The 25,347-nt window shown below is 49.1% G+C and overlaps 1 protein-coding gene across 9 annotated transcripts in view; it reads left to right on the top strand.

The window, feature by feature from the left end:
- Window positions 1–12,414: 12,414 nt before the first annotated feature.
- RFX2 (regulatory factor X2) overlaps window positions 12,415–25,347 on the top strand; it is a 71,574-nt gene continuing 58,641 nt past the window's right edge. For all 9 annotated transcript variants that reach the window (XM_063403263.1, XM_063403265.1, XM_063403267.1 and 6 more), the window contains exon 1: window positions 12,415–12,569. The gene's annotated coding sequence lies outside the window, so the exon portion shown is untranslated. The remainder of the gene's footprint in view (window positions 12,570–25,347) is intronic.

The raw sequence follows: 25,347 nt of genomic DNA on the forward strand, positions 1-25,347 counted from the left end.
ACACCGGGAATGGGCTGTATCGGACACCGGGAATGGCCTGTGCCAAACACCGGGAATGGACTGTGCCAAACACCGGGAATGGGCAGTGGCAAACACCGGGAATGGACTGTCCCAAACACCGGGAATGGGCAGTGGCAAACACCGGGAATGGGCTGTACCGGACACTGGGAATGGGCTGTGCCAAACACCGGGAATGGCCTGTGCCAAACACCGGGAATGGCTTGTGCCAAACACCGGGAATGGGCAGTGCCAAACACCGGGAATGGGCTGTGCCAAACACCGGGAATGGGCAGTGCCAAACACCGGGAATGGGCTGTGCCAAACACCGGGAATGGGCTGTATCGGACACTGGGAATGGGCTGTATCGGACACCGGGAATGGGCTGTGCCAGACACCGGGAATGGGCTGTGCCAAACACCGGGAATGGCCTGTGCCAAACACCGGGAATGGCCTGTGCCAGACACCAGGAATGGCCTGTGCCAAACACCGGGAATGGACTGTACCGGACACCGGGAATGGGCTGTGCCAAACACCGGGAATTGCCTGTTTCTAGGCCAGGAACACAGCCCAGACACTGCCCCAGGCTGTGCTGGAATAGGTTGTAGCTCTGGAGCACCTGGGGTGCTGTGGTGATGTGAAGTTTTCAGGGAAGAGAGGAAAATAGTCCAAATCCTTCGGAAAGCCGTTTTTTTTTTCCCCTAAAATAAAGTAAGGTTAAGGGCAAGATTCGTTAGGACAAGAGGAAATGGCGTCAACTTCCACCAGGGGAGGTTTATGTCGGATATCAGAGAAAAATTCTTCACGGAAATGGTTGTAAATCACTGGAATCAGGGCAGTGGTGGAGTCACAATCCCTGGAAAAGTTAAAAAACCACGTACATGTGCCACGGGGGGACGTGGTTTAGTGGTGACCATGGGTTGATAGTTGGATTTGATCTTAGAGCTCCTTTCCAGCCTTAAAGATTCTGTGAAAAAGATTTTCACTTAGAACCCAGAACAACAACAACCCTTTGACCAAATAAAACAGGAGATGGCTCCTGAAGAAGCTCTTGGGCCGTTCTGGACAGGACAAGATGTAAAATGTGCTCCAACCACAGCTGGGAGGGAACAGTCCAGCCTGGAGCAGAAATCTTGGGGGAAGGATTGAAGTGGGCTTTTAGATTTAGGGATACAGGGGGTGAGGGAGGAGCAGCGTGGGGGCTGGCAGAGCACAGCCCTGAACAAACCAGCCCCTTGCTGTTGTTTTCCAGCCAGCACAAACCCAGGGCACGGGCTGGACCTGCTGAGCAGCACCACCAGCAGAAGCACTGGGCAGTTCTGGCTGTGATGTCCAGGCCCCCATTACCAGAATCTGCAGTTTGGTGGCAGCTCCAACATCTCCTGCCCTCCCCGGGTCTTGCTTGTTTGAGCTGGAGTCCAACAGTGCACACTGGTTTATTTATTAATTTATTTCTAAGGGTTATGATCAGGTGGATCCATGTAACTGTTCTCGGTTTTTCCTGGCTGATAAAGCTGCAGAAAAGCCAGGATTTTGTTTATCCTGTTTTTACAGGAAAACAGCTGTATCTGTGAAATGAATTATTGCTGCTATTTTCCTGCTGCAGGCCGAGAATTCCAAGCCTTATTTTTTTTCCCCTCTGTGAATTCTTCTCTGCCTCCTCCCACCGCCCAGAGACATTCCCCATTCACACAGGGAGGGTTCACACCACTGGGCTGATGAGCAAACCTAAAGAATATGCAATTAGGGGAGCTCCTGCCAGGAGGTCAGGCTGCAGCTGGAGCAGCAGCAGGGCCAGAGGACAGAGAGGGGATATTGCAGCTGTAAAACAGCAGCAGCAGAGAGGACAGGAGGGCCAAGGCAGCCTCGGGAGCCCTGCACTGTCCAGGAGGGCCAAGGCAGCCTCAGGAGCCCTGCACTGTCCAGCTCTTGCTGTGTTGGCTGTTTCCCATCTCCTGCACTCTGGGTTTTCCCTTGCAGCTCCTCAATGCTCCCACCTCTCCCCAGCTGTCTCACCTCCCCCTCTCTGCAGCCCCTGCAAGGTGGCTCCATTCTCACTCAGATGGTGAATTTATTTTGAAGAGCAAGACAGAACAGCAGCCTGGAAGTTGGTGAGGTGTGTAAAATTCAGATTCCTGACCCTCGTACTCCAGCCTGCCCTGGTCCCCAGCCAGGACCTGCTGTGCTGATGAGGGCCACGTAACTCCCAGTGAACCAAGGAGAGCTCCAGGGGCACAGCCCAAAGGTTAACTCCAGTGGCAGGAGTCACCAGGTCTATTTTTGGCCATCCCCTGAGCCAACATCACCTCGGGCAAGCTGTTTTTTATGTGCTGCCCGTGTCCTTGTCCATCAAACCGAGGTTGCATCACTCCCAAGGTAAATCCTGTGGTGTTTGCTGAGCTCCTGCTGGTTCTGGGGCCAAAGGGGACCACGCTGGTGGAGAGGAGCAGAGATGAGCACAGGTGGCCCTCGGGCACCCCCGCCACAGGCAGGAGAGGGTCTGATACCTCAGACTTATTATTGATTGGTGATAACACAGCACAGCCCTTTATAAACAAGCAGGGAGTTGCTGAGCTCAGAATAGCAAATGCACCAGAGAGATTGGGCATCTGGTCAAAGAGCTCCTTTGCTGGCTCTGTGTTTGCCAGGATTAACTCCTGTGGAGCCATGGGGCTCTCATTTTCTGAGGCACCAGGGGCAGGGTGGCCCCAGCAGCTCCGGGAAAGGGAAGGAACCAGGACCTGGACAGGTTGGGGGTGACCCAGTGTGGAGAGCAGCTCTGCAGAGAAACACCTGGGAGGGAATTACAACCCCCAGGAGGGACAGTGGGACCCTGGGGGCATTGGGAGGAGTGTGGCCAGCAGGGCCAGGGTGATCCTGCACCTTGGTCCTAGTGAGGCACATCTGGAGCAGTGTCCAGGGTCCTGTTCTGAGCTCCTCAGTACAAGAAAGACAAGGAGCTACTGGAGAGAACCCAGCGGAGGCCACAAAGAAGATGAGGAGTCTGGAGCATCTCTGTGGTGAGATGAGACTGCGGGAGCTGGGCCTGGTTAGTCCAGAGGAGAGGGCTGAGAGGGGATCCCATCAATCCATACAAATATCTCCAAGGGGTGTTCAGAGGGTGCTGCCACTGCTCAGTGGTGCCCAGTGACAGCACGAGCAGTAATGGGCACAAACTAAGACACAAACAAACACCTCAACATGAGGAAGAACTTCTTTACGTTGAGAGTAGCTGGGCACTGGAACAGCTGCCCAGGGAGGCTATGGAGTCTCCCTCTATGGTGTCATCCCAAACACATCTGGACACTTTCCTGTGTCACCTGCTCCAGGTCACCCTGCCCTGGCTGGACTGGGTCATTTCTTGTGACACAAGATAGAGAGAGAGAGGAGGTGGCTGCAGGTTCAGCAGCCTCGAGCTCTGCTGATAACACAGGCTCGACCAAAACCTCCACAGAATCCATTTGGTTCCTGTTGGTAAATCTGTGGTGAGAGCACACACAAAGCCTTCAGTCCATGATCTCGGGTGGGTTACAGCAGTGTCTGGGATGTCTGTGCTGGCATGTTACAGATTTTTACCTCTGTGATAAAAGTCACTTTTTCCAAAGTGTGGACACATTCCTGGTGGGGTTTAAAAGCTGTGGAGATATGGAAATGAGGGACATGGTTTAGTGAGGGACTGGCAGTGTTAGATTATTTGCCTTGGTGATTTCAAGGGTCTTAAAATAATTCCACAATGCCTTCACATTTCTCCTCACCTTGACATTTCAGGTATCTCACATGACTGAGGCAGGGGGAGATGCCAGCAGGGACAGAGCTGTCCCTCACAAGAGAAGAGCATCAGGATAAAACCAAAGGCCCGGGATAAATACAGCCTGGGGCTGTGGGATTCCAGATCTGTGCAGGTCAAACCACATCACTGAGGGTAGGAGCTCTGGTGCACAGGTTTGGCAGTGAGACACGGGCTGGCTGCTGCTTCTTCACGTCAACCACAGCTTTCCTGTGCCCTGCAGAACATCACCCTGTTGCCCTGGTTTTTCTGAGATTTTTAAAGCCTTCTACTTGCTTATAAGATGGAGTCATTTCTTTAGTCACTGTACAATATTAAGGGTCAGTTTTTCACTTTCTCACACTTTGGAACATAAACAATCTTTCTTGGTTTTGTTCACTGTCCTTTGTTTACATTTTTAGCCTGAAAATAATGTTGGTTGACAGCTGGTCTGACCAGTGGGGTGAAGGAGTAGTAACCCCAGAAGCCAATCTGCTACCAGACCCACAAAATTATAAAATGAAAAGAAATAAACAGGCTGCGCCCTTTTGCTGGGGAGCAGCTTTTCACTGCAGACCTCTGCCTCGGTGTTGTTGTTTTTGAGTTCCAGTCAACAACATCACCCCAGTGAAATTTCCATTTGCAGGTTCTTTCCTTTCCTACCTCAAGCAAAGCATCGTCTCTTTGTGCAGCTGTGGACACAGAGAGTGGAGAAAGGCTCTTCTTCAGCTGAATCATTCCCCACACGGAACAAGCCCTGTCTGCTCATCTGAATTACCCAACACAGTTTACATAATTCTCACTTTTGTCACCAGCCCTGGCAGGGGATCTGGGAGCTATTCTGGGCTAGGATCCTCTGATAACACTCCCAAATTCCCAGCTCCAAGGTCGCTGGTGGCAAGTGACTCAACCCAAGTTGTTGCACCTCAGGACATTGACTTGGAAGTTAAAGGGATAATAAAATATTTCAGCAATTTCCACTTGAAGCTGGACATGAGGACAAGATGGTTGTGATGAGGAAACAGGCTGGAAACCACATAGTGACAGGCAGGAAGGGAGACAGAGGAGTGTCTTTATACCTGAGTCATTTCCAGACTTAAACTTCTCGTGTGTCTTTCCCATCAAGGACTTGCAACATTTTTCTGGTCATGTGAAAGGGTCTACAGCAAATAGGTGTGGGGAATATTGGAAAACCCCAGAGAAACCACAGCCCAAAAGCACCCAAACATAACAAAAAGACAAACACACACTAAAACCCCCACCAAATTGTGCTCTGGATTAATATCCAACTCCCAGCTATCATAAATCAGCAGAGCCAAGGACGCATCACCAGGACACAGCAGCTGATAACTGACCTTTATCTGCCTCTGTCTGTGATTAAATGACTCTTCTGCAATTCTCATAAATAAAACAGGGCAACAGCTATTTACCCTGGCCTGTCATGGGCATAAACTCCTTTTTAATTTTTTTCAAACTCATTATAAACTGCACACTCATGGATTTTGAAACAACACCGAGCGGGCAAAGGCTGTTTATGCAATATGCAAAGTGTGAATACATATTTATAAAGCCTGAAAAGCAGTGGAGAATTAGGATTTCTTGGCTGTATAATTATTTAGTTTGATGTTAGATATCACCTCACTTCAGAGGCCATGCTTATATCCTCTGAACATTAAACTTAAACCCAAACTGCAACGCTATCAATGCCCGCAGGTAATCCCAGTTTTAGAGGAGAATTTGCTGGAAAGCCTTTTGCTCTAAAATGAGACAGGAGTTGCATGGAGAAGGGTTGTTTCCAGCAGCTTAGAAAAAAAAATCCAATTGCACCTCCAGAACTCCAGTAGAAATGGAGTCTTTTCCAGTAAAAATGGAGTCTTTTACAGGAAAAATCTGTGTTTTTTCTCTCTGCTGGAGGCCCAGAGTGATGGGATGCTCCAAGCCCAGGGACTTTGTGGCAGAGGTGTCCCAATGTTTGCCAGGCTGTGCCCTGGCTGCCGTCCCCACTGGAGCTGGAACAGGAAAGGGATGAATGTGTAACCAGAGACAGCGACACGGAAACGGCGCCTTGGTGACACGGGCCAGGTGCCACCGAGGGAGCAGCACAAGCTGACAGCTCTCTGCTGATGCCTGTCTGAGCTGTAAGACCTCTGCACCTGCAATTCAGCCCAAAATGTTAATAATCCACAGGGCCACTTAATCATTTTCTGTGGTTTTTAAACATCAACTCGCTGGAGTGAAACAGTCACAGAGCTTTGAGACGCTCACAGCCACGAGGATGTTGATCTTCCCCGTGTCAACAAACCAAACCTTTTTGCCCAATGTTCAGATTCCAAGGGGCCAAGAAGACCTGGCTTGTGCCAGTGGCCAGCAGGACCAGTGAGTGTCCCCCTGTGCTGGGGGACCTCAAATTCTGAGTTGGTTTGGAGCTCTCATGATTAGGACATTGAGGGGCTGGAGCATGTCCAGGGAAGGGAATGGAGCTGGGGAAGGGTGAGGAACAGCAGAGAAAGTTCTCTCCAAGTGCCTCAGAGGCTCTTCCTCATTGCCATGCAGGTCCTGAAGGTGCCATCATCACGAGTTTTGTTGATTTTGTGCCCCCTTTCCCACCACATCACCCAGGTCTGTTATGATTTTTGGATGGCACAGGAATAACAACATGACTCTCAATACCATGGTGAAAATGAGTGCAAACTTTGTTCTTTTAAGTTCTACTTTGATAGAGTAGTTTGGTACAAAGAACATGATTGGTTATTAGAGTCTACACCTTATTATAAACATCTTTTGCCAGCAAACACGTTGGAAAACACCACCTGTGGATGGTTTCTTCCCAGGGTTGCTGTTCCTTGAGATTCTCCTCGTGGTTGCTGTTCCCCGAGGTAATCAGGTTTTTCGTCTTCTCTTTGCCCTAAGTGTTTCATGCCAGAGCCAGAGCAGACAAGCTGAGTCTGCCAGTCTGTGTTCTCAAGGTTGTTTATTCTTAATTATCTCTCAGTTCTTTCTCAGCTTTGCCAGGCATCCCCAGCAGAGCAGGACACGCGGGGGACTGGGGCGGGTCAGAGAGCCCCACACCTTATGTACAGTACCCCTGACCCAACCACCGTCCAAAGTGAACTTTTTATTTACAAAATTTTACCAATGTCTACTACCTATGCTAACATGTCAGTTCTACTCTAAACCAATCCCCAAAATCCAACTCAGCAAAAGATGGGGGATGAGAACAAGAACAAGGAGCACAGGGGCCACTCCCCAATTCCTCCATCTTGTGTCTTCAGCCCCACATACTAAAAATCCTGGATTCTACATTTACATTCTATAATGAACCAGCTACTACTTATTTTAAATTCTTTCGGCTTGTGATTCTTCCTGCATGTGAGTGTTCACTCCCATGGCCAGGGATCAGAGGCAGTGTCCTCCTGGGCTCTGTGTGAGGCTCTGACCCCCCTGTACAGACCCCAGACCCCCCTGTCCAGTCTCCAAACCCTCCAGGGTGGCCAGAGGGATGTCCTGGACTCTGACAGTTTGTCACTTCCCATAGTTTGTTTGAATTCTCCCTTAAGATTTTCTCAGGCCAGAATGAGAAAGTTCCTCACCTGCCTTTCACACAGCCACTGGCAGAGCCTGAAGCCTAAATTCAGACCAATGTCAGCACCACCCAGGCCTTTGCTTCGATCCTGTTCACCACTCCCTGAAGATTCCTGCTCACTCTGTCCCACCTCCTGTGGCTGTGTGGGAAATGAGAGGAGCCTCGTTCACCCTCACTCACCACAGAACCTGTGCTCTGTGCAGAAATTCCATTTAAACCCTGCACAGGGGCTATTCAGTTGAATGGGTTTAGTAACACACATGTTGTCTCCGTGCAGAGGCTGTGTTGGCAGAAGCTGCGTGGATTTGGTCATATTAACACGACTGCACTTGGTTACATCCCAGTTGTGGACACATCCTGCTCCCGTGGGCCCAGGAGGCTGCAGCTCCCTGCAGGGAGTGGCACAAAAAACCCCACAGGCACTGGGGTTTTTCCATGACTTTGTCCAGTGTTTTTCTGTGGAATTTCCAGACGGCTACAGCCAAACCAAACAGATAAAACTGCAGATAAATGTTTGGTCCTTTAAATCTCATCAAAGGAAATTTCCAGGGTTGGGGGGGAAAAGAGAGGATTTGGGGTTTTAGCTGTGCTAAAAACTTGTTAGGGGGAAAATGTGAGGTTGAGAAGAGTGACCTTCCCAAATCCCACATTGTGCAGGGAAGCTTTTGCCACGGATTGTTGGGACACAACCCAAGGCTGAACATCCTCTCTTCTTTCTCCTACCTTCAGCACTCACCTGTTTGCTTGCAGGCTGAGGAAAAAATGCTCTGGGCCACTGCCAGGGCAGGACAGAGAATCCCACAGCAGCCTGGAATTCATTGTTCTGCCGAGAGACGCGTGGGCAGGGCAGGACAGGGTGCAGTGCCCCTGGGAAATGCCAGCGTGGCCTTGGCACAGAAATCCACAGATTTCTCCTCTCAAGCCCAGCCAAAAGCACTGGAGAATTTTGTTGTCTGAGCAGCAGCAAGGCCAGGAGTTTGTGGTGCAGAAAACACAGCCCTGGGGCCGTGGCTGGAGCAGGAGCTGTGCCAAGGGGTGGGGCAGCTCCGCCAAGGAAAAGCTGCAGTTTGCACCAGCCCCTCTGAAATTTCCTTGGAAATAGCTGGGATGGAGATTAAAGGGAGATTTAATTCCTAAGGGCGCTCCTTGAGTGACTCCCTGCCTGCAAAACCAGGAGCCATTAATGTGCAGCACAAATTAAAATGATTGTGAATGAAATTAACGTTTAATTTTATCGTTGATATACTAAAGGGAAAATCCAGGATCACAGATCCTCCCATTTAAAACAAGCAAATTTCTTCTTTAAGCAAAAATCCCAAAGGCCATTTTTTTTGTTGTTGTTTCTTTGGGTTTTAACCCTCTGGGGGAATTTTTTCACACAGGAAACAATTTAAAGGAATAGTTTAATTTCAGGTTTCATTTCCAGCACCCCAAACATTATTTTTCATGCATAAACGCAATATTTCAAAGGATCCTTATACCTTTACAAGGAATATGCTTTCATCACAACACTTATTTTTCTGTCAAGACCTCCCTTTAGTGAAATCAAGTCGATCAATGAGATCCTTTGGGCGGGACTGGGTTTGAGCTGAATTCCAGTTTGCTTTGAGGAACGTGCCCTCCTGTGGGTAGCAGAGACAGCTGCAGCAAGCAGAGAAGGAAGAGAAAAAACAAACTTCTCTTTCTTTACCAACAACTTTTTGAAATTAATCTCCTTCTCTTAAACCCTGGCACAGTGCGAGAGGAGAGAGATCTGGCTCATGAAGAGGCTGGAAGAAACAAAGGAAAATTAATCCCAGTGATCAGCTTGGCATAAGAGGAGGCAGGAATAAATAACAGAAATAACAGAAATAATATAAATAACATAAAAATAACAGCACTGTGGTGATTCCCTGGGAGCTGCCTGGCTCCCATGGGCTGCAGGCTTTCCCAAAGGTGCTGGGAAAAACATTATCAAAAACTTCAAGAGTTATCAAGTGTTGAAAAACGCGTGGCTGTGGCGCTGGGGGACAGGGCTGGTGGTGGCCTGGGCAGTGCTGGGCTCAGGGCTGGGTTTGGTGATTTCTCAGGGCTTTTCCAGTGGCTCTGTGATTCTCTGAATTTCAGGATGTCACCTGCACTTTGGGTTTCACACAGTGATTGGCACTTTGGGAAGAACAGGAGCACACCCAAATGTGGTTTATATTTCATTCCCAGAGGAATGGATGCTGTTCAGTGGGGAATTGTGCCCTAAAAAAAAAAAAAAAAAAAGTGGTAACAGAGCCACAATAACACATTGGAGATGATATTAAAGGAGAGAGAACTGAGGAATTTCATTCAGCTGCCTGTAAATTTGAGTGATAATTCAAAATCAGAATGATGCAATTCAGTGTGGCCAAACCCAAGGCACAGTGCTCAAGCAGGAATAAGTGACCACAGGATTAAAAAGCAGCTGTTTATTGAGTTTTTTTTAGGAAAGGTCTGGGCTTTTCCAGCGGGAAAACCAGAGGATTGCTTCATCTGTAGAACAAGAGATTGAGGGAAGGAATGAGAACAACCTTCAAACACATCAGGAGTTTTTAAAGCAAATTAAAAAATACTAATCTGGTCTCAGTTTCCAGGAGTAAAGGTGGATCTTTATCTGTACTAGGTTATTGTTTAAAAAACGATTCCACCTCTATTTTCTCCTTTGGTCTATGTTTCACTCACCTAAAAGTTGTTCTTTTTAAATATCCGTGCCTTAAGCATTTAAAACCCTTTAAGAATCAAAAATTATTTTTCTCAGGAGCTTCTCAAAAGCGCACTCAGTGTGCCCGTGATGGTCAGACTCACAATCCATGGATTTTTTTCAGTGTAATTCTCATGGTAATCTCCCAAAAGCAGGAACAGCAACCCCAAATCTGCAGATGGACCAATTTATATTGCCTCACTCAGTCACTTCCTTTCCCAGTAACTCCTTTCCCGAAGCATTAGGTAAGAAAAGTAATAATCCTGTGGTGTTTGGAGCGGGCTGTGTTATTGGAGTCTCCATGGGTACAGATTCCACACACTTCCTTGGCTGAGGCTGGGACATACTTTTCAGAAAACGTTGCAGAAAAAAAAATACATCATAAAAGCTTTTTTCTTTTTTTTTTTTAATTTTTTTTTATTGCACGTCAGGAAGTTGATCCTGGAAATGGTGAAAATTCCTGAAGGGGATTTTTCAGAGCAAGTGGTGGTGATTCTGCTGAGTATAACTGTAGGGGAAAACCCCAAAAAAACCCCACAAACAGATATTTCATAAAGCTTTATAAAAATGCTGCTTTCCTTGGCAGCACCTGCATCCAAAAAATATGAGAGAGACCTAGAGATTTGTGTTGTGTGTGACTGACAAAATAAAACAGGACGTGATGTGGGGAGTGAAGCTCATCCAGCCTGGCCTTGGGCACTGCCAGGGATCCAGGGGCAGCCACAGCTGCTCTGGGCACCCTGTGCCAGGGCCTGCCCACCCTCAAAGGGAACAATTCCTTCTCAATCTCCCATCTAAATTTCATTTTTTCAGTGGGAAGCCATTCCCTGTGTCCTGTCCCTCTGTGAAATACAAAGTTGTGTTTCGTGTCAGGGAAAAAAAAAAGAATCTGTGTAATTGTAATTGTAGAACATGGCCATGGGACAGTTCTAAAGATGAGTTCTAATAAACAACCAAGGAAAACATGGAAGAAGGTTTTTGAACAAACTTCTCTTGCAATTACCTATTATAAATCTCAAGCTATTCTATAATGAGAGCCTTTGAATTATAATTTTAGAAACTTGTTTTGTATTAAAGAATTTTAAACTGTAGTTTTAGAATGTAAAAAGGCTTTCTCACAGAATAGTAAAAAAAAAATCCTGGATACGGAAGAAAAGATTTCAGCTCGCTGATTTATGGTTCTTGAAAAGGGAAACTGGACATCACTATCAGAGACTGATAGACCTGGAAAATAGAAGCTGGACCCCACCACCTGGGATACATATCCTGGATGTACATCCTGGAATATTGAAATCTAAAATGGACCACAATAGGTATTGAATAATGATGTTAAAAATTGGAAATAGGAGCTGCTGAGAAAAGCTTATGAATATGGATGAATATAGCAAATAAAATCCCAGCAAGTCCAGCAATGGGTGTGCAGTCGGCAGGGAAAATCCTTCCAATGTACCCAGCGCTGTCTTTGCTCACACTTTACCATGCTAATTAATCAATCATTAAATTGAATTGCTGCTCGAAATATTGGCCATGTCAAGCGTCTCATTTCTAACAGCTCCATCCCTTGTCCCCAGTCCCTCTCCAGCTCTCCTGGAGCCCCTTTAGGTCCTGGCAGGGGCTCTGAGCTCTCCCTGGAGCCTTCTCCTCTCCAGGTGAGCCCCCCCAGCTCTCCCGGAGCAGAGGGGCTCCAGCCCCGGCAGCACCCCCGGGGCTTTCTCTGGACTTTCTCCAGCAGTCCCGCGTCCTTCTCTGGTCACCCCAGCTCCGGGCTGGCTCCGTGTGTCCCCAGAGGACGGTTCGGTGTCCCGGGCGCTGCTGCCGCTTCTCCCCGAGCCCCGGCGGTGCCGCAGCCGCGGTTGCCCGATCTCGCCGCAATTCGCCCCAAACCCCGCCCGCTCCCTGCTGTTGTCATCCGTGACGTCACGCCCCGTCGCCATGACGACGGCTTGATGTCATGCGAAGGAGGGGGTTTAAAAACAAAAACAAAACAAAACAAAACGAAAACAACCCCAGCGGCAACGGCAGGAAAGGCCAGCCCGCCACTTTGTCATGTTGAATAGCGGGAAAATCAACTTTAGGAGTTTATTTTTAATTTTTTTGGAGGGGGGATTTACCGAGGTGAAGTCATCGAGGCGCGCGCCGGCCACGCCCCCTCGCCCTCCCCCCCCCCGCGCCCGCGCGTCACGCGCCCGCCCCGCCCCGCGCCGAGGCGCCAAACCGCGCGCCAAGCGGCGGCCACGCCCCCTCCGCCAGACCATTGGTCCTGCCGCTACGCGTCCCGCCCCTTAGATGACGGACAGGCGCTGCACCAATGGGCAGCGGAAACTCGCTGGACACGCCCTCTCGGGGCGGGGCCGGGCGGTGACGCGCGGGGCCGGGGTAGCAACAGTTGCCTCGAGACCCGGCGCCCGGCGCCATAGTGACCGTAGCCCTGGAGACTGTTACTTGCCAACGGCGGCAACGCGCGGCCCCGGCGGCCGGAGCCCAGCGCAGCCCGCGGCACCCGGCGGGGACGGCAGGTGAGCGGGGCCGCCCCGTGACGGGCTGGATGCGGGACCGCGGCCGGGGGGGGTGCAGGGGATGTGCGCGGTGTCCGCGTCCTCCGCGGGGCCGGCGCGGCGCGGGACGGCTGCGCGGACCCCGCCGGTCCCGGCGCGGGATGCGCGGTCCCGCGGCGTGCCGGGACGGGGGGCTCCGGTCGCGCCGCCCCCGGAAAGTTGGGAGCGGGGGAGCGGCGGAGGCGGCACCGCGGAACCGGGCCGGGCTCCCCCTCCGCGGGCCGGTGCCGCTGCCCCGGGGCACCGCCCGCAGCGCGGCCCCGCCCGGGCACGGGAACCGGCACCGCCCGGCCGGCGGGGGGGGCCCGGCCCCGCGGCACCGCCGCTCCCGGTTCGGGGCTTCCCGGAACTCCGCGCTCCCGGCTCGGCGGGCGGAGGCTCTGCCGGGGGGTCCCCGCCGGCTCCGCGGGGTGCGAGCCCCAAAGTGTCCGGTGAGGGCCGGGAGGGGGCACAGGGCAGCCGCTCCGCTGGGCTCGGAGCCGGCACCGCTCCGTCCTGGCCCCGCGCCCCTCTCGGTGCTCCCCCTCTCTCCGTGCCGTCCCCGTCCCTCTCTTCCTGTCGTCCCCCTCCCCGTGCTGTCCCCGAACCTCTCCCCGTGCTGTCCCCGGCCCCCCCAGCGCTCCTCCTCCTCCTCTCTGGGGGTGGAGGGAGGTGGTTTCAACTCCGGCTCATCCCTGGAGTTCGCCAGAGCCGGGAGATCCCGGCGCTCGCTTCCGCGTCGGTCTTAGAAACGAGGGGAAATCGCAGCGAGACCTATTTGCAAGCATCTGCCGTCTGTTCTTGACGTGGTTTCTCCTGTTTGTTTTGAATAAAGTGTGTTGTGAGACAAGATTCATCTCCTGGTAGAGTGGGATTTTGTGGACGTGCCTGTTTCGAGCGTGAGTTCCCGCTGCCTGATTAAATCTTTCCATTCTTTTTACTTAGCTAGCACTCCGGAGCCTTTATTTGGGGTTTGCTATTGAAAGAGGCGAGAGTTACTAACTAAAGAGCAGAATAAATAATCAGTTTATTAAATATTGTTCAATCTACTTTACCTTTTTGTGTTTGGAATGTCCTTAAAGTGAGGCTTTAACTGGTGGGTTAAACTGAGAGCTCAGCTTCAGAATCGTTTAGTCGAGGCTTTTTTCATCTGCTTCTGCCCAAACTTCTCAGCTCTATCTTGGTTACAAATCACTTGAGAATAGAGAGTAATATCTGGCTTAGAAAAACGATAAAAATCAGTCTCTAAAAACTGACCTTAAGCTCCTGGGCTTCCCTCTCTGTCTCTGCTGTTTCACTTTTTGATCTGAGTTTGCTTCAGTCAGTTCAGAATCAGTTCAGGATCAGGTTTTATTTTAAAGCTGCACATTTGGTAGAAGGGGAGGCATTTTGGGAGGTTCTTTCACAATTACCTTATTCAAGACGGATTAAATCAACCTCTGACTGTGTCTGCTGAGGGAGTTTGGGATGAACAGTTTTGATTTCTGGGTGGCTGCAGCCAGGTGAGGGCAAAACCCCCAAAACCCCCAAGGCAGGACCTTGTAGGACTTTGTAGGACCAGCCTGTGAGGGGCTGGATATGTGAAAATCTTAATTCATGTTTTAAAAAACCCCAACACATCCAGCTGGGTCTTTACCTCTCAGTGTTTCTGTCCCAAGGGAGGGGAGATGTATTAGAATTCTGTGAGATGTGTTGCATTTGCCTTGGGGTTACACAGCTGTGGGCAGGCTCTGGGGGTTTGGGGTTGTTTTGGGATTGTTTGGGGTTGGTGTTGTCAGAGCTGTTCCCATAACCACGAGCTTTGGAACTGCTCACCTTTTTCATCGGAATCTGAGTTCTCAGGTAACAACAGGATCTTGGCCTGAAGGCTGAAAGCGCAGACAGAAGGGGTTGACAGCTGGAATTTCTTTGTCCCTGCTTGCTTCCCAGAAAACAGGGATGATCCCAGGGGATGGGGATAGGAGCACCCACTGCCAGAGGAAAGGCAGAGCCAGGTCCCTCACAGCCCCTGCTTTGCATCTCCCTGCTGAGCCTTTTGCATCTCATGAATTCCTCTCGCAGGATCGGGATCGTGTCCCTGTGCCGGGCCCCAGTGCCAGCCCTGCCCTGGGGAGGGCTCTGAGCCAGGGGGAACCTGCAGCCCCTGCAGAGGCACCTGTGGGGCTCACTGGGGCCGTGCCAGTGACAGATTCTTCTCCCTTAGCATCAGATTTGCCCTCTCAGGGCAAATCTCAGTTGCTCTGCCATATAAATTTGTAGGATTGCCATATAAATTTGTAAGATTGCCATATAAATTTGTAGGATTGCCATATAAATTTGAAAATTTGGCCTATAAATGGAAGGAATCCCTCCTCCATCCTTGGCACAGCTTTGAGCCCCTGCAGCCGGGCTGGGAGGGAGGGATGGGGTCGCCCATCCCAAGACTTTAGGCTGAGTGTGGGTGGTCTAGAGAGAGTGGCTGTTCAATCGTGTGTCAGGTATGTGAAGGTGCATCAGAAATACATTTTCTGTGTTCTTTTGTGTGTGTAAACGTGATCAGACCCATCCCTGGCAGTGCCCAAAGCCAGGCTGGACGGGGCTTGGAGCACCCTGGGACAGTGGAAGGGGTCCCTGCCCATGGGACAGGGTGGGATTTCAGCTCCCTCCCAACCCAACCTATTCTGAGATTCTGTAATCATTGAGCAGCCTCTGACCACATCGTTTGTCCTGGCTTTTGGGGGAAATCCTCCAGCTGAGAGTGTTTCCTGCCACTAAAAGTCACTTTGTGCCACGAGATAACTTCGGGGGCTGCCACAAACGCGCGGGATCGGCGGCGCCAGTCATTGTCTGTAAATAATCCCTGCTTGTAACACCTCGGAGCACCGACAGCCGCCACGTTTAATCACAACATGTTTTCCCCGATCCAGGCCCGTAAACAGAGCTGCTTTTCCCGTCTTCCAGCCCATTTCCCCCGCTCTCTTCCAGCCCTTGCCGAGCTAAAAGCGGAGCCCGGGCGCGCTGCTGATTCAACAGGCGGGTCCCGCCCGCTCGGCTCCTCCGCTGAGTTTGTGCTGGAGCTCCCGAGTTATATTTAACCCGAGCTGTCCCTGCTTTCCGTGCCTCCCTCGGAACAAATGCCAGCGCAGAGCGGGGCTGGAGCCGGGCCAGAGGGAGCCCGGCGTGCCAGGGCTCGCCCGGGCTGGGGATGGGATCCAGCGGGACCCGGGACTGCCGGGGTTTGACACGCAGGGAGGGTTTTTCTCTGTAATCTGCGCTTTAGGACGCGTTGTTTTCTCGTATTTGGACTGGCAAGTCTTTATTCCTTTGTTCAAACACTCGCAAATCCAGCTTATTGTCTGGGAACGTGCCGGCTTTCCCACGTCGGGATGTGTCTGTCCAAGCAGCTTAGGGAGTAATTCTCCATAAATGCATAAATTGATGATAAAACCTTCCTTCAGCACAAACCATGGACTCTTTAACCTGTTGAGCAAAGAGGAATCCAAGCAGTTTATGGATTAATTCTCCATAAACGCATAAATTGATGATAAAACCTTCCTTCAGCACAAATCATGGACTCCTTAACCTGTTGAGCAAAGAGGAATCCAAGCAGTTTATGGATTAATTATCCATAAATTCATAAATAGATAATAAAATCTTCCTTCTACACAAACCATGGACCCCTTAACCTGTTGAGCAAAGAGGAATCCAAGCAGTTTATGGATTAATTCTCCATAAATTCATAAATAGATGATAAAACCTTCCTTCTACACAAACCATGGACCCCTTAACCTGTTGAGCAAAGAGGAATCCAAGCAGTTTATGGATTAATTCTCCATAAATTCATAAATAGATGATAAAACCTTCCTTCAGCACAAACCTTAACTCCCTGAGCAAAGAGGAATCCATCTGTACAGGGCAATTCCTAAAGTTCCTTTTCTTAGCACACAAGGCACAGAGGAAATTATTTCAGGGTGATATTAATATACAAATTATTTTCATTCAGGAGGAAAGCAGAAAAAACAAACCCATTTTCAGCTTTTGGTGATGTTTTATAAGAGATGGCAATGTTTGCATTTCAGAAATTATTTCAGGACACGATAATAAAGAAATATTTTTCAGGTGGGGGGGAAGGAGAAAAAAAAACAAACTTACTTTCAGCTTTGGGTGATGTTTTATGAAAGATGACAAATTCTAGAAAAGTTTAAGTGTTGTTAATTCAGCTGGGTTGTTAAAACAATACGTAATTATGTCTAGACATGTGGTTTCATGTCAATGAGTGAGAAAATCTTCCCACAGTATTCCTGCTCACTTATGTCACTGCAGGGCTTAGGCAGTGTCTACCCAGCTATGAAGTTACAAATTTTAATTTGTATTTTAAATTGTAACAGAAGCAAGAAGCTTCCCAAACAGAACTTTAGGAACTGTTTTGGTTCCTTGATCTGGTCATGGAATCACAGAAGATCCTTTCCCTGAGATCCATCCCAACCTCTGACACAATTTCATTCCCTTGGGTTTCTCCCACTGTTCCACAGGAGTGAAGAGCTGTAGAAATCCCAAATGAAGGCATTTGAAAAGTCATTTAAAGGCAATTCATCAGTTTGCTTTTTCCCTGGGTTAGATTTCTATTAGGAATTTGTTTTTCTGAGCTTAATAAATGCCAGGGAAGTCTCAGCATTGTACAAATGTGTCGTGGGAGGAAGCTTTGCAAGAGGTTAATGACTGAACATTGCAGTCAAAGGAACAAGTCACAGAATGCTGCACCAATAATGACTTTGATATAAAGAATATGCAAACAAAAATCAGATGCTTTGTTTTCTTGTCCCAAATCTGAAAGAAATCCTCAGTGTCTCCAGCAAGAAGCTGACAGAAATAATAATTATATTGACTGTAGAGATATTCCTCCCTGATGCTGCATTTAGCTCACTGGTGCGTATTCCCACCATCCAGGTTGCAGAAATCACTTTTTTTCCTGTGTGAGGAGGTTTTTCTTTGGCTTGCTGTGCAGAATGTGTGGATGTGTGAGGACAAACAGCAGCAGGTACCTGAGTGCAGGCTCTGGGACATCCCTGTCCCCCCTGCTCTGACTCCTTCAGGGCATCTCTGATCCTCACCAAGCCTCACCCTGGCAAAGAAAAGGTGGAACGTGAGCAGGAACAGGGCAGAGGCTCAGGGGATGGCAGTGCAGCAGCATCTCTGAATCAGGAGCTGGAGTGGCAGGACAAGAGAGGAAGTTTAGGTTTGATAACCAAAGAAATTCTTTGCTGTCAGGAGGGTGAGCCTTTGGTTTGTGCCTGCCTCATCCCTGGCAGTGCCCAAGGCCAGGCTGGACAGGGCTTGGAGCAGCCTGGGACAGTGGAAGGTGTCCCTGCCATGGCAGGGGTGGCACTGGATGAGCTTTGAGGTCCCTTCCAACCCAAAACCATTCTGGAATTTTATGTTTGCACATAAAATTATATTTCCCTCATCCCTTCCAGAGAAGAGGATCCTGGCTGGATTTACTTCTCTCCCATCATGTTTGGAGTGCACATTTTCCCTTTCCCATCAGGGACTGAACCCATGCTCCAAACTCATCCTGTTTGCAGCTGCACTGGGGATGAGGGAACCCCTGTGGGCTCCACACATCAGGAGCAAATCCAGGCGTGAAGAGAGGTGGTTCTGCCTCCATGGCTGAGTTTTGGAAGTGCCCCACTCTCTTGGAGGCAGGAGGATGAAGTCAGTGCTGAGTGTGTGCAAGGGGGCACCAGTAACTCAGGGGCTTGTCTGGGATTCCGTGGCTGGTGGTTCTCTGAGGTTAGCACGAGGCAAAGGGTCCTGCTGAATGGAGCCCGTAATTAAGGATGCCTCTTCTGGAGGTGTCACTAGTTAAGACTGACACGAAGCATCAGGGGAAGAGGAGAGAAGGGAAAAAGCGGGGGTGGAGTGATTATAGACAAACAACCTCAGCAGAATTAACAATTTCCTTAACCACCACCTGGTTAGTCATTGTCAGACTGTTCCTTAGTATCAGCTTAAGATCCCCTTGCCACCATGACAACCCTGGAACTGTTCTGGAGAATTTCTGGCTTAACACACAGCTGATTAAACATTCACCCTGCCCAGGGAATTATATCAGTTATTCTCGTTCTTCTGACCTCTGGTGTTGGGGACTCCTGGAGGCTTTAGATAAAGCAGCCTCACACTGACAGGTAAAACCCTGCACTGCCCTTGTGCAGCTGAGCAGGGACAGAGTGGGATGTCTGGCAAGGACTTTTTTCCCTCCTAAGACAGAGATTGGAGAAACCAGGGCACTGAGCAGTGAATTTTTATTATTATCATATGGAGATATCCAGCAGTGCTACACAGCAATGCAGTGATGGCCTCAGTGCAATGCTGGTGGAAGTTACAGTGTTCCCCTGGTTTGTGAGGGTTATTTATGGTGGGTGAGTGTCTTCTGGAATGGCCCTGAGCATCTGGTGATGCTTTTGCACACAGGTTTTAGGTGCTGTTGGAGTGGAACACCAGCTCATGTGAAAGGGAATGGCTTTAAACTGAATGAGAGGAGGTTTGGATGCAATAGCAGGAAGGAATTGTTCCCTGTGTGAGTGCTGAGCCTGGCACAGGTTGCCCAGAGGAGCTGTGGCTTCCTGGAGCTGTTCCAGGCCAGGCTGGATGGGGTTTGGAGCAGCCTGGTCTGGTGGAGGGTGGCAGGAAGCAGAACAGGATGAGCCTTAAGGTCCTTTCCATCCCAAACCATCCTGGGATTCTTTTCTGTTCCCTTCTTGGCTTTTTCCAAGATCTGAGGTGATGCTTGATGATGTGTGGGTTGGTTTAGTGCTGATGGTACCTAGGATGGGTTCAGTTACTGCCTGGTAATGGACAGTTGCATAATTAGATGATTTATTACTTATCCTATCTGAATTATTATTAATTATATGAATATTAATTATCCTGTATGAACGAGGGTGCTTTACAAGGCACAGGAACTCCAAATGCAAGTGGAATTTCTCTTTCCATGACCACAGTGGGACAGGGTCACCAGTGTCCCCAGTGCCCAGGACAGAACTGTCACCATGGGGATGAGCTGGGGACTGTGGGGACAGGAGCTGTGTCCTTCCTGAGCCTGTTCCTCCCTGCTGCCAAACCTTTCCAGGGATAAAACATGGGGAAGGGTCTGAGGAGAGGCTGAGGGCACTGGGCTCGTTCATCTGGAGCAGGGGAGGCTGAGGGGAGGCTCCTCGGGGGCTGCAGCTCCTCCTGAAGGGAGGCAGAGGGGCAGGGGCTGAGCTCTGCTCTGGGACAGGAGCCCAGGAAGGGCTGGAGCTGTGTCAGGGCTTGGGCTGGAGCTCAGGGAAAGGTTCTTCCCCCCGAGGGTGCTGGGGCACTGCCCAGGCTCCCCAGGGAATGGTCCCAGCCCCAAGGCTGCCACAGCTCCAGGAGCGTTTGGACAACGCTCTCAGGGATGCTCAGGGTGGGATTGTTGGGGTGTCTGTGCAGGGACAGGGGCTGGGCTGATGATCCTGTGGGTCCCTGCAGCTTAGAATATTCTGGAATTCTCTGTTGGGTCCTGAGGGTGAAGAGCAGCAGGGCAGGAACTGGGACATTTTCAGACCTGAATCCCATCCTGGTTTTGATGCTTGCAGAGTGTTCAGGTTATTAACCCCAAAGAAAACAGGACAGGTTTTTGTATGGGAAGGATGTTCCCAACAATACTTTGCCCCTGTTCATGTCTGAGATTCCTGCATGTGGGATTTGGAACAGGGGCTGGATCAATGATCCCTGTGGGTCCCTCCCAGCTCAGGATATTTTGGGATTTTTGAGCCCAGGCTGGAGCAGGAGGCACCTGGAGATTTGTGGTGAGGTGAGAACATCCCATGAGTGTGCAGCTCATGGGAACAAGGATGGGTCCTGCACAGAGCTGGATATTCCAGCCAGCTCTGGGGCCTTTCTGACCAAGACTCTCATATTTTCTGTTACCCAGGGCTCTTGTTTGGGCAGTGAGGAGGTTGTGCAGAGCCTCTGATAAGGTGGGAGGAAGCAGGCTGGGAGATAAGCCCAAGCTCTCTGTGTGCTGTTGCCTCGCTGCTCTGTGCAAGGATATTTTTCTCCTCCTTCCCTGAGCTATCTGGGATGGTCCAGTCTAAAAAACAACTCAAAATTCACCTCTGAGCTGTGAAATGTGGGGGCAGAGGGGAATAAGTGCACATGGACTTGTTCTGTCTAATTTATCTTCAGTCCTTGCATTTAAACAATTTCTTGAGCTGTTCAAACCCCCACCCTTCGCCCCAAAGGAGATGAAATGCAGATCTTTTCAAATATTCATGACCTTAAATGACCAATCATGGCAGGAAATTTTTCTTTAATAGGTACAAATAATAAGAGAAATAATGGCTCCTGGTCACCAGCTTGTCTTCAGAGCTTCCTTCTTCCTAGCAAATATTTATTCTCCTTAATGTGACAGATGTGCACCATTGTTAGAGGACTTCCACCTGCCAGGAAGGTGAAATATCCTCCAGAGAATATTTTTTCAAGCCCCTTGAAGAACCTGGGGCTGGCCTGCAGGCTGCTCAGCTCTCACAGCTGCTTGCACTCCAAATGTAGATTTTTCTGTATGAATCACCTCCCCTCAAACCAGAAATGTAAAATTCCCCCTCATGTTTTATCACCTCCTCTGTCACATTGGCCTGCACCTCTCTGACCTGAGCTGGGCTTGAAAAAGCAGAGTTGTTGCTACTCCTGGTGTAGCTTAGAGATGTGTTGGGGTCCATATTTTCCTTTTGGAATAGTATTTATGGGAAAATCTGGCAGTTTCCATAGGATGACTGGCACAGGGTGCCCAGAGCAGCTGCCCCTGGATCCCCGGCAGTGCCCAAGGACAGTGGGAGGTGTCCCTGCCATGGCAGGGGTGGCACTGGGTGGGCTTTGAGGACCCTCCAACCCAAACAATTCCATGATTTTTTGGTGCTCTGAATATCCCCTGGCAGGCAGGAAGCTCTCAGAAGGGTAAAACTTGTGCTAATAAATGACTGATATAAATTCCAGAGTATTGTCTTGTGTGCTGCCACCATTAGAGGTAATTGTGGGAGGTGAGGAGTTGTAAAGCAGATAATTCATGTTTCAAATTGTACTGGAGCAGCAAAAGTGCTTTTGGATTCTTACCACTGCTGTTCTCTACAGTTTCGTTCCTCCCAGTGTAGATGCTGCTCAGAATGTAAAAATCTTAAAAACTACAACAAAACAAAAAACCCCACACAAACCAAAACAAACAAAACCCCTAAAACACCACCCCCACCAAAAAAAAACAAAAAAAAACCAACCAAAATACAAAAAAAGCCCCCACAGAAAACCCAAAAACCCAAAACAAATTTCCACCTTGGTTTTAGGTAAAAAGTGCTGTAATTTTTTTGTAACAATCAGAAAACTCTGTGTTCCCAGAGGTTTATACCTGGCTACTGGAATTTTGAGTCAGTTCATCATTTATTCTTATAAAGCAACTATAAAACTAAATAAAATATAGAACTTATAAAGTGAGGTAGAGGCACTTAAACAGAAATAGCTTCTTTAAATCTCTTTATCTAATACTAGTTTAAAAAATGACATTTTGAGCTGTTGCAGTGCCAGGAACCCCAAAAGGATCCCGGTGATCCTGTACCCTGGATGGAGTGGGGTGTGCTCTGAGAGGTTTCATGGGAGAGGCAGAGCAAAGTTCGTCTCACAGGGGGTTAATTAGTTAATTATCCTGTGCTGTCAGCGGGGTTCATCTGTCACAGGAGCCTCCTCTGCAATCCCCATCCAGGACATTCCAGCAGAGCTGCGTCACCCAGCCTGGGGATGGGCTGTGCCACAGTGAGGAACCTCGGGGCTGTTTGAGTTAATGACGCTGTTAATTAGGGATAAACCCCGTGGAGAGTGAGGCTGGAGCCACCGGGATGCTCCAAGAGCTGGAGCCAGGCTGGGAGAGCTGGGGGTGCTCACCTGGAGAAGAGAAGGCTCCAGGGAGAGCTCAGAGCCCCTTGCAGGGCCTGAAGGGGCTCCAGGAGAGCTGGAGAGGGACTGGGGACAAGGGACGGAGGGACAGGACAAGGAGGAATGGCTTTTACTGAAAAAGTGAAATTTAGATGGGATATTGGGAAATCCTACCTTGAAAATGAAACTTAGAGGGATGGAACTCCTCTGCTGTGAGGGAAGGATGAGAGAATTGGGATTGTTCAGCCTGGAGAAGAGAAGCTTTGGGGTGGTCTCATTGTAACCTTCCAGGACCTGAAGGGAGCCTGCAAGAAAATGAGAGACAGAGAGGGAGACTATTTGACAGGGCCTGGATGCCAGGGGGAATTGCTTCCCACTGCCAGAGGGCAGGGTTAGAACAGGTATTAGTGGGAATCCTTCCCTGGGAGGGTGGGCATGCCCTGGCACAGGGTGCCAGAGCAGCTGTGGCTGCCCCTGCATCCCTGGCAGTGCCCAAGGCCAGGCTGGACAGGGCTTGGAGCAACCTGGGACAGTGGAAGGTGTCCCTGCCATGGCAGGGGTGGAAATTTTTGATCTTTAAGGTCCTTCCACCCATACCTGTGGCCCAGCTGAAGATGGCACCCAGGTTCTTTGCCCTGGCACTGCCTGACACAACTCTCACTGTTGTGAGAGCGCGGTGGGGCTGTGCAGAGACCTCAGAGCTCCTCAGAGCCCACCAGAGACCCAGACCCAGCACAGGGGGGGTCCCCCCAAAGCCCCCCAGCATGGAAGCTCACCCACCTCATGTCCAGACATCTCCAAGGTCCCTTCCCACCCAAACCACTCCATGATTCTGGGATTGCAGCTGAGACAGGGAATGGATTGCAGAGTGAGTCTCTCTTTGTCCTTTTCTGCCTCCTTTTCATGGATGAAATCTGCCCTACACACGATCCACCTTGTCACACTCAGGGTTTTGGAGTCCCTGGCTGCTGCCCTGTGGGGAGATGTGCTTTGTCTTCAGCTCCACAGGTTCCTTGCAGGCTGTGTCTTTGTGAAAATCAAAATCACCACTTCCTTCCTGAGGACTGAAAGGAGATATTTCCATATCAAAACATCTGAGGGTGTGACTGTCACAAGAACATCTCTGGGTTTTCAGGCCCTGGGGCTGCAGCTGTAGCAGGCTCTGTGGGATTTGGGTTATTTTGTAGATATTTATACACACTGATGTATAAAATATACCTGCATACACACATACACATTATGAGAGAGTGTAATTCCAAGAGTAAATTGTGTTCAAGTGCAGTTCCAGGAGTGTTTGTTCCACATTTCTGTTGATCTCTTTTCCTCTGGACTCCATCCTCACTGGGGTCTCTGTGCCACCTTAGACTCCCCTGTGTCAGGATTCCCACACTCAGAGCTGAGCTCTGAGGCACAAATTAACCTCTGTTCCCATATTTAAATTAATATAAATTATAAATTAATATAAATTATAAATTAACTCTCTGTTCCCATATTTTTCTGATCCACAATCCACATCCATTGGCACTTCAGAGTGTGTTTGGGAAACCCTCCTTTATTTGCTCTGTGCTTTCATTTCCATTTTCCAGTAGGGAATAATTCAGTCCCTGCTTCTTTCTTTTTGTTTGTTTGTGGGGTTTTTTTGTTGTTGTTGTCATCTTTTTTTTAGTTTGGTTTGTTTGTTTGTTTCTTTTTTGGGGGTTTTTGGCTTGGTTTGGTTTAGTTTTGGTTTTGGTTTAGTTTTGGTTTTGGTTTTGGTTTGGTTTTTTTCCCTGGAAGCCAGAAAGTTAAGATGGACAAACTCCTAAGGATTAATATTTGTAAAGTGCTTTGAAAGCCTCAGGTGTTTGTTGCTTTACTCACTGATCAAAACAAGACAGACATTTTTGGGGGATGATGTGATTATTACTCTGTTCCATTTTTCTTTTTTTAGGGGGATGGTGTCACTCTTTTTCTGTTTTGTGCCCTCCTGGAATATTTCATGCAGAGGCACTTAGAGAATCCCAGAATGGTTTGGTTGGGAGAGACCTCGTGGCTTCTTTCTGCTCCCTGAAAATGATCCCCCAGGAAAAGCCCCCACCCAGAGGATTTTCCTATTTAAAATTTTCCTCCCCAGTTTGCTGGGGATGGGGATCCTGCAGGGTTTGAGCTGGGGGAGATGCAGAGATGATGCTCAGAGCTGTGTTTTGGTGCTGAACAAAATTGGGAGAGGGAAAACAGCCAACAAACCTCTGGAGAAATGGTTTAATTAGAGATATTTGGGGGAATGAGTGGTTGAGGCATTTCTTGCTGAAGTGACAGCAGTGTCACTCTTCAGGCTGTTTTACAATCCAATGAACACTCAGCTAGAATGCTCTAAAAAGGGAATTTTGGAACAAAAATGAACTTCAGATGAGTAAAACTCTTTATCCGTTATTGCTCTGTTTGCAGGACCCAGAGAAACTCAGGACATTTCCCTTTTTGCACATTTAAAAAGTCAATTTATATCATGGGTTAAATTCCTCCAGCTGTGTTCCAACCTCGTGTCCTTAAAATCAAAGCTTTTTTCTTCAACTGCCACCAAATAATTAATACATCATACACTGCAATTCTAATTCACTTTCCCTGAGAATTACTTCATATTTTGGTGATGAGTCTCTCCTTAGTCAATCATTAAGGAATTTCTGTTCTAACTTTTTATTTTGGCAGCTACTTGCTTGAATTTATCTTGTGATGTTTGGGCGATGAACTGTTGCACACAGTGAACATTTTGAATGCATTCTCCTGATTTCTGAGTGCTTTCTGAATATACGAGCATTGAGTTATGTGATTAGCCAGAACATCGTGCAATATTCTGCTGGGG

This window comes from Prinia subflava, chromosome 8 (assembly GCF_021018805.1).
Source record: "Prinia subflava isolate CZ2003 ecotype Zambia chromosome 8, Cam_Psub_1.2, whole genome shotgun sequence".
In the NCBI taxonomy this organism is placed as follows: Eukaryota; Metazoa; Chordata; class Aves; order Passeriformes; family Cisticolidae; genus Prinia; species Prinia subflava.